The sequence below is a fragment of the Harmonia axyridis genome, chromosome 4 (genome assembly GCF_914767665.1).
Source record: "Harmonia axyridis chromosome 4, icHarAxyr1.1, whole genome shotgun sequence".
NCBI classification, from domain to species: Eukaryota; Metazoa; Arthropoda; class Insecta; order Coleoptera; family Coccinellidae; genus Harmonia; species Harmonia axyridis.
Genome location: NC_059504.1, coordinates 26,117,112 through 26,134,107, shown reverse-complemented (window position 1 = coordinate 26,134,107; position 16,996 = coordinate 26,117,112). Strand labels below are relative to the sequence as shown.

General features: G+C 35.7%; 1 protein-coding gene across 3 annotated transcripts in view; it reads right to left on the bottom strand.

The window, feature by feature from the left end:
- Nucleotides 1-14,821, bottom strand: part of LOC123679158 (cardioacceleratory peptide receptor-like) — a 74,697-nt gene extending 59,876 nt beyond the window's left edge. Inside the window, exon 1 of one of the 3 annotated variants that reach the window (XM_045616584.1) lies at nt 14,349-14,821. The gene's annotated coding sequence lies outside the window, so the exon portion shown is untranslated. The remainder of the gene's footprint in view (nt 1-14,348) is intronic. The other 2 variants (XM_045616582.1, XM_045616583.1) reach the window with 2 other exon arrangements.
- Between the last annotated feature and the right edge of the window lie 2,175 nt (nt 14,822-16,996).

Below are 16,996 nucleotides of genomic sequence, written 5' to 3'. Positions count from 1 at the left end.
CCTTGTATTTTTTGCCAATGCTTCAAACTTCTCGCACGGATATTTCTCGAATATAAAAACATTAACAACGTTAAGTATACCTCTGTTATGGACCAGTTGGTAATTATACGTCTCAGATAACAGGAAATCTACATATAATGTGAGAACAGATTATGCCTAGACAAGTCATCTAAAGGCTAGCTATTCATTGCCATTCTGTTTGAAATATATATCTGTTGGATGAGTTATTGTTACTTGAAGTAACATATAATTACATGGGCATGAATGCTGCACGTTTATTCAAAATCGAAGATTGCGCTCATCGATAAATTCAGGTCCTTATTAACCGAGAACGGGTGTGGATTTCGTAATGTTGGTTTTTTCTTTTGTTAGATATTGATGTGTATCATTCATATGTCTTGCACTTCTGAAAGCCAATACAAAAAGAAAAACATTTATTCTTACGCACTTTTATTCGAATTAAAAAGGCTGCTTATAGTGCTTCTATTCAACTTAGTCAATTAACTGTTCAGAATTGAGGCTTAGGGACATACTTTTCGATATCTGTCATATACAGTAGAATGAAGATAATTTTTATACGTTGATTGAATTTCTAAAATATTTCACAAAATTTCACTGAAATAGGGAAAATATCGTCTAATACTCGTTGTAGAAGGTAATTCCACCACTCATGTCTTCCAATCCAATTTTCAATCGTATCTATGATACGGGAGAAATCCCCGAACAATGGTTGTCATCCACATTTGTGCTCATACCGAAGAAACCAAATCCAAGAGAATGCTCAGATTATCGAACCATCGCGCTCATGAGCCACACCTTGAAGTTGTTCTTAAAAATCATCCACAAGAGAATTTACAGAAGACTCGAGGAAGAAATAAGCAACACACAGTTTGGATTTCGCGAAGGACTTGAAACACGAGAAGCGCTATTTGGGATTAACGTTCTTTTTCAGCGCTGTCTTGATATAAATCAGGATGTGTATGCATGTTACATCGACTTCGAGAAGGCCTTTGACAGGGTGAAACATGATAGGTTGCACCAGCTGCTCCTCAACAAGAACATTGACTCTTGCGACATAAGAATAATAAGTAACCTATACTGGGGCCAGAGAGCTAATACATTGATAGACAACCAACCAACAGAAGAAATGGAGATTCGTCGTGGTGTGAGACAGGGATGCATTCTGTCGCCGCTTCTATTTAATCTCTATAGCGAAGCTATTTTTAGGGAAACCTTAGAACAAGAGTCGGCTGGAATAGTTATAAATGGAGAAGTTATAAATAATATGAGGTACGCTGACGACACCGTCTTGTTAACGGGTAGGCTTGAAGACACACAACATCTTCTGGAAAAATTAAAAGATCGATGCATTGAATACGGTCTTAAGATCAATTTTATGAAAACCAAGCTGATGATAGTAACAAAGTGCCCGCAGAAGCTCAATCATGTGAACCTGACGGTAGCGAACACCACAATAGAGAATGTGGCCACATATAAATATCTAGGAACTTGGATGGAACAGTCGGGTGACCAAACTGAGAGAAATAAGAACGAGGATAGAGATGGCCAGATCGACATTTGTGATGATGAACAAACTGTTTTCTAGTCGGGATTTGGGTCTGGATCTTAGGATGAGGATGCTGCGTTGTTACGTTTTCTCCACGCTTCTGTATGGGGTTGAAGCATGGACTCTCAAGAAAAATCACATGGACAAACTACAGGCCTTCGAAATGTGGTGCTACCGTAGAATGTGGCGTATCCCATGGACTGATAGAGTTACAAATGTCGAAGTCCTAAACCGGATGCAGAAGGACTGCGAAATAGTTAACACCATTAAAAAGCGAAAACTTCTGTACTTGGGCCATATAATGAGAGGCAGAAAGTACACACTTCTCCAACTGATAGTCCAGGGAAAAATCAGTGGACGAAGGAACATTGGTAGACCCCGTATGTCCTGGCTTAAGAACCTGAGGGACTGGTTTAACTGTAGTAGTGTTCAATTGTTCAGGGCTGCAGTCAACAGGGTCCGGATTGCTGTGATGATAGCTAACCTCCGATAGGAGATGCACTGAAAGAAGAAGATGTCTTCCAAAACGAGCGGGGTTACGAATTCCACATTCGTGTTGGTATAGGAGCCATTCTGCAACTTGTTTCAGGATATACTATTATAGATTGGTATTGCAATAGCTTTTCACCGAATATTGTGAAACTTCAACACTACGAGTATTTGTTAAGAGCAAAAAGTTTTTGATGCAAATGTTTTTATTATTCTAGCAGAATTTTGCATGAATGTTAGTGACACGAATGGCCAGCCGGATTATTAGAATTCAACATAATTATCTTTTTGAATATAGTATATTTCAGCTGTTTTTGTTGTATCAAATAAATGGGAGGAAATAATAATATATTATTTCATAAGGAGGAGAAGTGACTCTTTTCATGGCGAGCTTATGTTTAAGCGAGCCATGAAAAGTCACTTCTCTTCCGAATGGAATATGCTATTTTTTTTCAAACGTTTTGAAATTCATAAAAGTCTGGAGATCCTCAAATTACCTTTAAATTAATTAAATCTAATTCTGAGGCTGATCCGTTCATTCTGCTACATCTTGTAGACCAAAATCGTGCGAGAATATATCAGATTTGCTCGGCTTTCATGGTTGTATTTTGTTATTATATGTTGGTACTTCGAGCTCTCCCGTCATGGATTTATCTGTCACTTCATCGTTCATTTCTGCTCAGAAGTCAAGTCGTGAACATATCAGATTTGCTCGGCTTTCATGGTTGTATTTTATTATTATATGTTGGTACTTCGAGCTCTCCCGTCATGGATTTATCTGTCACTTGAGATAATGAAAGAAAAAAAATTTTGATGAAGAATTAAAAAAAATATATATAATAATAAAAATTCGTACCCACCCAGCACCCCTGTTGACTCCCTAACCCGTTCAACAAATCAGCAAAATTATCATTAGATAAAAGTTGAGTAGGGGAGAGCGGGGCTGGCAGTTACCGGGGTAAGTGGTTCCGATGGAAATTACTTTGTAACAAAAAAAGATAGCGTACATGCAAAATATGCTTCTAAAACACTAAGTGGAGTGCCAATTTGGCAATAATTTTTATTACTCTGGTGACGGTGGTTGAGTGGCTGTGTGCACGTGCTCTCGAAACGTCACGTAGGTGTAAGTTTTCATGTTTGAACTATTTGGTCTATCTTTGTTAATTATGAACCTATTCATGCGCAAATTTCCCAAATTGTAGTTACATAAGTAAGGAATCTTATTGCTTTAGTATTGTCTCAATTGATTTTGTTAGTTTTCCAGAATATCGATGTTCGTATATTGAAGTAATTTGGGGTCATGAGTTCCTTTCTGGCGGGGCTGGTTGTTCCGGGGAAAACTTACCTCAATGGACTTTCAATTGTATCAAATGTCTCATGACACATTTTTTTTTCATTCTAAGAATGCGAAACTACAAGACAGAGGGAGGTTAGACCTCCTAGACAATTGTTACGTCAAGCTCCCCCTGCTGTTACTAACGACGGAAAATGTGTTGAAACTGTGGCAAAAGAAATTGAATTTTCCGCATGACCTTACGTTGACTTCTAGAAAATGACGTTCACTACAGAAGACTATTTAAACAGACATGCCAGAAAAAATGGAGAGGCTAAAGAACAGGCAGAAAAAAAGACAAACAAATGAAGGTATTACAAGGACTGGAACAGAAAAGACAAAGATAGAAGAAAAGTAAATGGTAAAAGCAAGGAGAAAGGTGAAGAAAAATATCAGGATTGGGAAAGAGCAGAACGTAAGATACCGAGAGTGACAGCGATAAGGATCTGGAATTGTACCTACTGCCTAATTTATTATGATTCAAATTAAAATTCTCGACTAAGAGAACAATGGATAGTGGATAGAATGTACTATGTGTAAAAATTGGGCTCCTACCAAATATTCAGATGGAAATGATAAAGTTACTCTTATGTGTGTATCATAATTATTGTGAGTCAGATGAAGCGAAGAGTGATGAATAAGGTTGCTAAAGAATAAAAATGGAGATTGTCAAAGTTAATCACAATTGATGAAAAAAGACTGCTGATTGATGATTAGACTTAATTAACCTGAATAACAATGATTGAAAACTTCGATTGTTACATTAGAATGTATCCCTGCATTTAATGATACTCCAGGTATGTATACGTTTGTAGTACCTTTGCCAATTGTATTTATAATGGGAACGTTCAAATTTTGAATACTCGATGTAGGAATACAGCTACCCAAGTTTTCAGAAATATCCTGTTTTTTCTGTGCTGAAGCTTCTACATAGCTTTTAGCAACAGGGAGCTCTTCCATCCTCCATGTCATTTATAGTTTCAACAGGATGGTGGACCTCCACATTATGCTGCAGATGTTAGAAGGTACCTAGATGAAATTTTTCCGAACATGTGGATTGGAGATGTGGACCTACTGAATGGCCAGCAAGGTCATATGTGGAGCTATCTGAAAAATGTTGTTTATAAAACGAAACCAGCGAATATATAATAATTGAAAGAGTGAATTCGAACGGAAATAAACAATAATACCCAAGAAATCATACACAAGGTTTAACAAGAATTTGTACACCGTTTAGGTTACTGCCAAACATAGCAAGGGCTATAGTTCGAACATTTATAAAGTCATGTATTCCATCAATAATATTATTATTATCATATTGTATTTTTGTCTACCCTGTACCAATTGGAATCAACATGTGATACATTTTCGGAATCAGCTCATCTAGAGTAATCGGAAAATTGAGACAAAATGGGGGTGTTCCATTTAAAAAAAAATGACGGTGGGGTCATTACTCGAAAGTAATTCACCCTGTATATTAGATTATTATTTTAAAATACGGTAAATTAAAAAATGTGTTTCAGGATTATTTCTTAAAATGGTTCGTTTAGCTAAATATGAATTTGTTCCATACTTTTCGGCCACAGTGTATGTTGGCCAATGCAAGGTCCTGTAATAGTGCGTTAGGCTTCCATAGATGCCAAATCAGGCGTATTAGAAATTTAGTTGAAAAACATTCCCTTTGTACATTCAATTCTGCATCTCTGGAAATTATTTTCTGATATACAGGGTGTTCCCAAATAAAATTATTCAACAATATTTTTGCATATTTTCAATGCTCTTCAATACCTCTATCATGATTCAAAATATTATAGATATTTTTCCAACGGTACGGATCTTATTCAGAAAAAACTGCAAAATCTCGACGAAACAGTAGTTCGGTGAAAGCCCTTTACCGATTTCCAGAAGCGATAGAAACATGAATTTGATCAGAATTTCTTTCAACTCAAGAATTTGCCTAGTCATCGTTCCTAAATGATCAACCTATCTTATACAGGGTGTCCTTTATCAATGTCCAAATATGAAGAATTTCAAATTGTTTTTTCTCGAGTTTCTCAAATGTAACACCCTCTATTTTTTTTCATGATGATGTACACAGTTTAAAACCCTACATTTTTCAGAAGTAATCAGAGGCCTATTTTCACTCCTGCATCTAGCAGGCACGAAAAATGAAATCAGAACGGAAAATGTTATTCAAATATTGGATATAAAAACAAACGGGCGTTGAAAAAGACAAAGAAAAATTGTGTTAATGATCTAAGAGATGTTCAAAGTGTCGTCCGCCTTCTCTGGGACACAAAGCGATACGATCGTTGAATGACCCACTAACCCTCATCAGCATGGCTGGAGTAATGCTTCGGAAAGCAGTCACAATTCTCTCTCGCATATTGGAAGCTGTTGTTGCCACTTCATCATACACGATTCCCTTTATGTGTCCCCACAAAAAATAATCTATTTTGGTGAGATCCGGTGATCTAGCAGGCCATCTTTTCGGTCCGCCCCTACCAATCCATCTATTTGGAAACTGTTGGTCCAATAAATTATTCCTCACAAAACGAGAATAATGGGCGGGTGCTCCATCATGCTGAAACCATATTTCATTTCGTATTTCCGTAGATAACACTGCTAACATTCCGGGAAGAATGTTCTGAATGAAATTCAATTATGCAGCTTCATCTTTTCCTTCGAAAAAATAAGGGCCTATCACATGATTGCCGATTACTGCTCCCCAGACATTCAATGACCACCTGTGTTGATTGTCTATTTTCCTTATAATTCTTGGATTTTCTACAGAGTTATAGTGAAAATTGTGCCTATTGACGGCTCCGGAATTGTGGAAGGTTGCTTCATCTCTGAATAAAACAAATTCAAAAAATTTAGGGTTCTGTTCAATTTGAAAACTTTCCCAGTTACAGAAATTCAGACGGCTTTCAAAATCACTAGATATCTGTAAGCGCCTGGTGTAGCTGAATGTGGTAGGCATGATACTTATTCTTTTTGAGGATTCTTTGAACTGAACGCTCACTTATACTACAGGCTACACCAAGCTTCCTTTGGCTTGTATGTGGATTTTCAGTTACATGCAGTAAAACCTCGAGCTCCTTGTCTTCGCCGATTTTACCCTCTCTTCTTTTTTATACTTGACATCTCCTGTCTCTACAAATCTGTTTAAGAGCCTCCGAAAACTCGACTCATGTGGATGTCTTCTTTCTGGATATTTGACACCATAGGATGTACTGGTTAATAAACAGTGTGTGTGGCCCTGCCCCAACATGAAAATCATATCAACCATTTCATCTTTACCAAAATTCATCTCAATTTATATTTATATTATCACTTTGAGCTCTGAATAACAATATTTTGTTCAATACTTGAAAACAGTTTCTGTGGCACTGCTCCAACATGAAATAGTTATTTATGCAACAAGTGCAATAAACAATTTTTGCACGAGTTGCATACAACATTTTTTCTACGTTCATGCAAAAAGCAAAAAATGATTTATTGAGGTGCGGCACTAGGTGTAGGAAAATGAAAAGCGCAACTTGAATACTTTATTATTAATATCGATTTGCATTGAAACAGGAACTAATACGTTACGAACAATTTAACTCAAACTTTATTTTTACCAGCAATGTTGAAAGTGAATGAACAATTGGTGCAATTTTTAATATGAATATTTCGTAGTGAAGTACTTTTTAAATCCACTTCTTGATTTGTTACTGCTGTAAACGTACTAGTAATTGGTAACTGTACATCGTTATTTCCTTCAGGCTGAAATATTTGTTTTGCAACACTGAGTTTGCTTGCATGTGATTCCTCTCAGGCGCGGATCCAAGGGGGGTGAACTGGGGAAACGTTCCCCCCCCAAATAGCCCGGGCACCTCTTAAATTTTGCCGCCCTTCCTAGAATTTGTCATACTAAGGCTCAAATAATTACAAGATCAGCAAAAATTTCACCTTCAATACATTTTGTGAAAACCCATATTAATGAATGGCAAAAAATGACTTCCCAAAATGGCGGAAGTGTCTGGGTTCCACATTTTCAGTATTTTAAGTATCTAAAAGTTCCCCCCCCAAAAGTGGGGCCTGGGTCCGCGCCTGATTCCTCTATACGTATCTCCCGTTACTGTCGACGATTTCCATCCGCCGTGTCGTTTGAGCTCTAGTGTATCTGCTCCAGTATCGGCAAGAAGTGTTGCGGAGGATCTCCTGAAGCAGTGCCCTGTGTATAGATGAGGATTCTTCAAATTCAGAAATTTTGCAATTTCAGACGGGATTTTAGCAAACGTGATAAATATGTAGTGGGTTTGAACGTTTATGTTTGTCATGATGACAGCACGTTGAAGTAGAATGACAGATGAGTGCAATAAAAACTTTATTGCACTAGTGCAATAAAGAACTTCTTTTTCCACTAAATATAGTTCAATGAAGTTTTGCTTTTTGCATGAATGTAGAAAAATCATATGAACGATTTCATGAATAATAATTTTTTTTGGTGCCGATAAAACTGTGTAATCGTTAGAATACACCAATAATACCTATGTATGTGTTACTTATGGGGTCAAATATTATCATTTTCATGTTGAAATTCAAGGATTATGATTTTGGAAGGGTTTTGAAGTTTTTCAAGAATTGGTCATTCAGTTTGGTTTCATTGTGTGACTCATTCAAAATATCCGTTCATTATTCCTGAAATTTTTGGTTGAAATGTCATTTTTCGTGTCTGCTGGACACAGTAGTGAAAATAATCCTAAGGTTACTTTTGAAAAAACGTAAGGTTTTAAACTGTGTACATCATCATGGAAAAAAATACAGGATGTTACATTTGAAATACTCGAGAAAAAACAATTTGAAATTCTTCATATTTGGACATTGATAACAGACACCCTATATAAAAGAGGTTGATCATTTACGAACGATGACTAGGCAAATTCTTAAGTTGAAAGAAATTCTGATCAAATTCATATTTCTATCGCTTCTGGAATTCAGCTTTGGCTTTTACCGAACTACTGTTTCGTCGAAATTTTGCAGTTTTTCCTGAATAAGATCCGTACCGTTGGAAAAATATCCCTAATATTTTGCATTATGATAGAGGTATTGAAGAGCATTGAAAATATGCAAAAATATAAGGGGTGTTCCATTTAAAAAATCACTCATTTGTTAAATATTTCATTTGGGAACACCCTGTATCAGAAAATAATTTCCAAAGATGCAGAATCGAAAGTACAAAGGGGATACTTTTCAACTAAACGTCTTGTTTGGCAGCTATGGAAGCCTAACACACTATTGCAGGATCCTGTATATACAGATGGGCATGTACAACAGATTAACGTAGGGAGCATGAAGTGCTCCATATAGAAAATAAAGGCAATAGACTGAACCTTCTAGAAGCACTAGTACCTCATAGCGAAATCATGAAAAACACGTTTCTTTTTTGTATTGTTGCTCAATTTGTATTTAGGGAGACCGATATTGTAAGAGTAGTTAGCTACTATACTCACCCGAAGAAGTCAAAATGTAATTTGACGAAACAATTGTTGTGGAATCAATAAATATAAGCGGAAATAAAGTGTTTAGTTTTAATCATATATGTTTGTTAATAGTTGTCATAATGTTTCTCATTTCATGTAAGACGTTATGGAAGTAACAAGTACATTCAGTTCGAATAAATGAACTGAATAAATGTAGAGATAATTATTATGAATTAAATTGAAAACGAGTGAAAAGTTTAAAGTAAAACAGGGTTCTTACCTAATACAAATATTTCATTCTGTAGTTTCTTTATAAACACACACCGGCAAAATAAGGGGAACTCTTTGTGTAATTTTTTATTATCAGTTTAGTGATCTATGATGCTATGGAATAACTAAGGATGACAGTTGACAGTTTCTGTCAGAACCTAAAGACACAATTTGATTTTTCAGTCCATTAGTTGAATAATATCTTCTTTCGGCCATAACTCCAGAACGCCTGAAACTATCGCTTTGCAATCTTCAGGTTTTTTCATGCAAATTCGATGGAACTTCTGTTTCTGTTAAGAAAATTCTATCATTACATTTGAAATTTCGGAGTAAATGAACAAAACAATGAACTTCTGACTTAGCTCCTCCTATCGAAAGCAGCAAAAACAAATTCATCATGAGTATATTTTGTCCTCAATCAACAAGATATTATCTCTCAGACGAGATCTAATTTGCTCAAAAATGTTGAGCCAAACTGAAGTTACAAGCATTTCAATCAGTCAGATTTCTCCCTTACCCCTACCCTCATTTGATGTCGTAAAATCGAAAGTGAGAATTCAACTAGATAGAGAATTTTTCAAAGATTACAGTGATGATATTTTTTCTTCAACTTTATATGAAACATTGTCGAGAAATATTCATTTTTCCACTCGACGATAGCTATTACGCCCCCTAGCGGTAGAGGTATGAACTTCAAAACAATTTCCAGTGTTTTCTTGAACACTTTAGTGGTAAAATTTTTTACCGCAAGTCTCTACGATGAGTGGATCCTGAGATATAGCCTCTTACCTCGCTTACTTGCCCACCTTGTACAGATGCCGTCCTCAGTTAACCCTAATGCCCATCAAGGGGTCGTTAGTGACTCATGGATTAGGAATTATTCTATCACGCAGTGCAAGTGGTAGACTTTTGCATTGATATAAACAAACAATACTTCCTTCATCGTTTTTCCATTTACGAGCTTTGCACAGAAGCAAATACGTGTTTCTAGGACTAGGTGCTTGTAAACACCGATGAGATGAGAAAAGTGATCAAGTACAAATTATTATTGGTAAGAAGCTTCCATGTTAATATTATTATGTTTCATTTTTACTTATAGCTCTGTCAGATGTTCTTGTAAATATATGTTTTATTCGATTCAATTTGAGATCGATATAAGTGAATGACAAGCCAATTTGGTCTGATGGGTCGTTAACGACCCCTCGGGCATCTATCGAACTATTCATATTTCTGATTTTTTTCAAGAAGAGTGATTGAACTTCCACAGGAAGTGGAGAATTTGGATATCAATGACCCACCAATTCTTCCTGATGAAATATATACATATAACTTTTCCTGCAAATAATGGTGAGACTCCGGACTGTGATATTCAGGAGACGAGGAGGAAACATATTCTGCTAGATTGAGCTGCCGACAGCTTAAAGCAGAAGTTGAACACATGATTTATAGAGAAAATTTTTTATCATAAGCATAAAATGGACACCCCTTGATAATCTGCCACCAAGCAAGATGCTTACTTTGTAAGAATAAAACAACTAAGGCATGCGGAAGTCGTAAATTTCTCTACAGGATCATTGTTTTGACGAATTTCATGAATTTGAATGATTTTTCCTTCTTATATTCACTTCAAATCATATGAATAAAAAATATATTATATACTTTTTTAGTCCTGTAAGTGCCCTAGGGTTCGTTAACGAACCATGCTCATCCCGAGGTTAATCCGTTTTCTGTTATATTCAAAACAATCTGGGGAGTGAAACATTGGAAGACGAGAATATTTACGAGCATTCAGATGTTGCCTCATCTATTCTGATCATTTTAGCAGTGTAATATTTCAATTTTGAAAGAATATGGTTTCAATCTTAGTTTCAATACACTGAAAAAAGTGTTCACAAACTTGATTTCATTAACACAAATATTTTTCCATCAATATAATGAAATTTTATTCGTTAACATATACCGTAGAACTTTGTTCATTAGATGTCTTAGGTACATTGACTGCTTCAGACAACTGATCGAATGATAAACCCAAATAATGAACATTTCATTGGTTTGATGAAAGTAATTTCTTGATATTATAAAAACTATGTATCAATATGATGAATGACTTTTGAATGAAGTCATGAATATGTCCAACAATTTGAAAATGATGACTAAATTCATCAATACAATTAACTTAATCATGGAATGTATGTAGGGGAGAGCGGGGCTGGAAGTTCCGATTTTTAAATAATACGAATTTTCATCATGACAATGAAGGATTTCATTTTCAACTTGAGATAATATCGAACGGATATTTATCCTTTTTGGAACTCTTATAGTCGTTTTTACTGATATCTCAATAGTTTTTTTTTTACAGAAGCAAATATCTGTAAAATTTTGGAGCGGAACATTCAACCCCGCTTTGGGGCGAATTGTTCCACCTTCGGGGCAAATTGTTCCTCTTAGATTCTGACAATATTTTGTTAAAATAATGAAGGTTGTATTGAAAAAGCAATCATTTATATTAACCTTTGTATTAATATATGTTAAGTTTATTTAATGCAAAACTAAACTAAAAAACAACAACAAAATATTATGTTACTGGTTTATATAAATTTTTTTATTCAGTTAAAATAAAATTGAAGTTCTTAAAATCTATAAATCTTATCTATCTGTGTAAATATACTTTCAAACTAAAAAACATAACTAGTAACTTCGATATAAACTTTTTTTTCAGGTTAATTAAGTGTAATCATCAATCAGCAGTCTTCTTTTATCAATTGTAATTAACTTTGGCTATCTCCATTTTTATTCATCACTCTTCTCTACATCTGACTCATAATTAAGATTCACACATAAGAGTGACTTTATCATTTCCATCTAAATATTTAGGAGCCCAATTTACACATAGTACATTCTATCCACAATCAATTGTTCTTCTCTTGGTCGAGAATTATAATATGAATCATAACAAATTAGGCAGTTGGTATCATTACAAATCATTACCGCTGTCACTCTCGGCATCTTGAGTTATGCTTTTTCCTGATCCTGATATTTTCTTTACTTTTCTGCTTGCCTTTGCCATTTACTTTTCTTGTATCTTTGTTTTTTCTGTTCCAGTTCTTGTAATGTTTTCATCTATTTGTATTTTTTTCTGCCTGTTCTCTAGCCAATACATCTTTTCTGGCATGTCTGTTAAAATAGCCGTGTGTCGTAAACGTCGTTCTCTAGAAGTCGATGTAAAATCATACGGAAAATTCAATTTCACTTGCCTGAGTTTCAACAGATTTTCCGTCGTTGGAATAGCAGGGAAAGCTTGACGTAACAATTGTCCAGGAGGTCTTACTTCCCTCTGTCTAATAGTTTCATATCCTCAGAATAAAAAAAAAATTTATCATGAGAATTTTAGATACGATTGAATGTCGATTGGGTAAGTTTTTCCGCGGAACAACCAGCCCCGCCAGAAAGGAACTTATGACCCCAAATGACTTTTATATACGAACATTGACATACTGGTAAACTAACAAAATCAATTGAAACAATACTAAAACAATAAAATTCCTTACTTATGTAACTACAATTTGGGAAATTTACGCATGAATAGGTTCATAATTAACAAAGATAGACCAAATAGTTCAAACATGAAAACTTACACTTACGTGAAGTTTCGATATCTCTTGCACACAGCCACTCAACCACCGTCACCACAGTAAAAAAAATAACTGCCAAATTTGCGCTGCACTTGGTGCTTTAGAAGCATAATTTGCATGTCTTTATATCTTTTTTCGTAAAAAAGTTATTATCATCGGAACACGAGAACCGGGAACTTCCAGCCCCACTCTCCCTTACACTTTTGGTTGGATGTATCAAATTAAATCAACCCTAAGAGCTTTACGATTCGAAACATTAAGTTTTCAACAACGGTAGGTTTCATATGAGATAAAGTGCTATAATTTCTCTCGAAATTAATGTATTGCAATTAATAAAATGCGGAAACGTTCAAAAAAGATGAGACAGCCTCTGAGCGTTCGTAAATATTATCGACTATCATCGATTCACTACACAGAATTTTCTGAATAAAGCTTACTTTTCACTGCTTTTGTCCACCACTGTATATAACAAAAAACGAAGTAACTTAGAACGTGATTTGAACAGTTTTGTTCCTGAAGAGTCAAGTTACAGGGTTATTCACTATAAATTACCCACCCCTTCTCAGCGTTATTATTGCCTACAGAAAAAAAGTTGGATGTGAAAGTTGTGGGCTTGTGACTAAATTCTGATAAAATGCTATCAAAAACCCAGTGGCGTGCAGATTTCAGGGGTTAAAAATTTTTTTTATATGTTTTTCAAATGGAGCACCCTGTATATTATTGAATTTTTCGAATGTGTTTTTTCCTGATTTCAAAAATATACCATATGTTACCCCTATCTTATATCGTTTTCGAGTTATTAGACGTCGATAAATGGCGAATTCACTTTATTAGTCCGAACATAACTTAATCATAAATTTTAGATGAGACTATAATTTTTATGGTAATGCACGCAAACAATTTATGACGAAGGCGGTTCTTTTTACCATCTTCCTCTATCTAATAATCGTTTTATTTTTCGTCTTCGTTAAGATGTCTAATGAACATGCGCAGAACCTACTGATTTGCACGAAGAATTGAAAGTTGGCCAACTTTCTTGAATCACTTTAAAGTCCTTAAGTCGCGTGCATGAACATTACCATAAAAATTATAGTTTCATCTTAAGTTTATGATTAAGTAATGTTAAGACTAATAAAGTGAATTCGCCATTTATCGACGTCTAATAACTCGAAAACAGTATAAGATAGGGGGAACATTTTTTAAAATCAGGAAAAAAAGACCATTTCAAAAATTCAATAATATACAGGGTGTTCCATTTGAAGAAAGTATAAAAAAATTTGTATCCCCTGAAATCTGCACGCCACTGGGTTTTTGATAGGATTTTATCAAAATTTAGTCACAAGCACACAACTTTCACATTCAACTTTTTTGCTGTAGGCAATAATAACGCTGATAAGGGGTGGGTAATTTATAGTGAATAACTCTGTACAATCCAAACAAATCATTGCTCAAATCGGCTTCAAGAGGAAATGAACATCAAAACTGCGTTGATATTTTGTCCGCTCCCCTAATTTTTCCGGTTTGTATACCTATTTGGGCACTAATAAATAGATCGCAGAGGTCTGAACAAAAATTCAAACACTTACAGAATTATTTATGATATTTCCAATTCCGTCGGAAAAGTTGCGAGAACTTTTTTTCCAAAAAAAAAACTGGCCAAAATTTCAAAAACACTTCAACTCAACAATCGAAAAACGCAAATCGAGCTACACTCCTTGAAACGCACTAACCGCAACATGAGTCGGGATGTTTTTAAAATTCCCGCTTCGAATTCAGCAATTTCAGGTGACCGATGGCGTCTGAAATACGCGTTCAGGCGCCCGTTCTTAACGGCACAAGAATCAGACGTCGATGGATCGAAGAGTACTGCGGAAAATAGGCAATCTACATGCCTCTTTTTCAGCAAGATGAAAGGGGGGCGGCAATCGGAGATCACTGTCCCCATTTGGAAGCTATGATTACACGATGTGCGGGTGATGTCGTACAAGAAGATAATGCATTTCCTGAGATTATATCCGCGGACGTCGGGTTCGAAAAAGGCTTTGGAAATTCACTCCGTTGAGAGGTGAGATCATTGGGGTCTAGATTCTATTGATTGCTGGATTGAACACAGTAGAAAAAATCTTCAAGGATCTATAATAATGGGTTATAAGAAATCAGATCGTGAATACTTCACTTCGTTCTCAATTTACAGGGAGTTCCTTAAAAATGATTATTTCAAATATTTCGATATTTCTTGGTTTCTGTTCAAGATATTCGAAAAATTCTGAAATATTGTTTTTCAGCGAGAGCAACAAAGCTGTTTCTAAATAAAACATCGGAAATATACTGATCCACAAGAGTTAGGGATATCGTATTCAATCGTTTTGAAAAGTATGTAATCTTCAAGAAAATCGCTGTAAAATCATTTAAAACTCAATAACAACTTGAATCGATCCAATAAAAATCAGTATGAGACATTTCGTCAATCTGGTCTTCTTTTTTCTGTTTGGTTTGCATATGCTTCATAAATGTTCGTAAATTAACAAACGCTGAGGCTAATAGGGCTATCGGAATGCTACAGGGTGGCCTAACTCAGGTTGTTGTAGCGGAAAGGCTCCAAGTCTGCCAAACTGATATCTCGACTTTGGAATAGGTTCAGGGAGACAGGTTCCGTGTTTCCGTGTTGGAAAGACCAAGGCTTGGTGGGCGACTAAAAACAACACCTGCTCAGGATCGTTTCATCACTGTTCCGTCGAGAAGAAAACATCTACGTGTAGAATGCTACGGAATACTTTTCAGATGGGGTCCAAGTTTCAATCGAAACCATCAGACGACGTTTGAGAGAGGTGAATCTAGGTTCTAGACGTCCATTAAGAGAAGTTCCAATAACACGTGACCATAAGCGTCAGAGACTGGAATGGGCTAGCAACATATCAATTGGAACGATCATTGGCGTAGTGTCCTTTTCACCGATGAATTCAGATATGAACGATTTTCAGATTCTCGAAGAATAAGGGTATGGACAATCCCACGCATACCCCGTAATCGTCTCCATGTCCAGGAAGTCCATCCATTCCGAGGGGGTAGTGTTATGGTATGGGCCGGGATATGTTTCAACGGGCGCACAGATCTAAACATTTGTCCTGGGAATATGACCGCCTTACACTCTAGGGAGCATGTCATTGACAATGTGCCAAATTTTCACGTTGCTATTGGTGAAACTTTTCTTGACGATAACGCTAGACCGCACCGTGCAGCCATAGTTGAGAGTGCGCGCGAGGAGCTTGGTATTCCACATTTACCAATATCTCCGCACTCACCAGATTTGAATTGCATAGAACATGCATGGGATATGCTCCAAAGAAGATTAGATAATCATCAACCTACCCCAGAATCCTTGAATGATCTGAGAGAGCTTCTGTCCCGTTTATGGAACCAAATTCCTCCAGAAATGTTCAACAACCTCGTGTGTAGACGTGTAGTATGCAAAGAAGATGTCAAGCTGTTATTGATGCCCGTGGAGGCCATATTGTATTGATAGTCTAAAAATGCTTGAATTCTCTGAGAATGAAATTTCGTTTTTTTACTCGATTTTTCTTAACCACCTTGTATACGCTGCAGACCTACAGGCCAAAATCAATTTTATCTCCTGCAACTTGAAATCATATTAATATGAATTTTCATCACAAAAATCTCATTTAAACTATATTTTTTCGCAATTTAAGCCAATATCCCTAACTCATGTGGAGCAGTTTAGTTTTCTCAATTCGAATTCAAAATTCATTTTTAATTGCTTATATTCTGAATAAAATGAACCCTGGTAATGTTAGCTCCCGGTCGGCCAGCTCCACGGAAACTTTTCATTTCGCCAAGATCAAACTCACTTTCGTGATTTTAGATTTCTGTATTCAATTTCGAGATAAGCGAATGTAATAAAGATAGGTTCATCTTATAGAGAAATTAAAGAACTATCAAAGAGCACTTTATTCGTTCATGAAGGCTACATCTAGGGCTCAATTCCAGGATGGAATTGAAGAATTGCATGCCGGGCAATGAGATTTTTGTGATTTTCTGTATTTTCTGAATGACTGGCCAAAAATGGATTCGAGTTCATATATTATAGAGAAATATGAAGGCTTGAAATAATAAGTTCACAATAAGTACACATTGGTTATCTTGACTTTTTATTAAAAAAAAATATTGAAAAAATATTTTAATGAAAAAATCTGTAAAGGAGACAAAAGTCTATGTT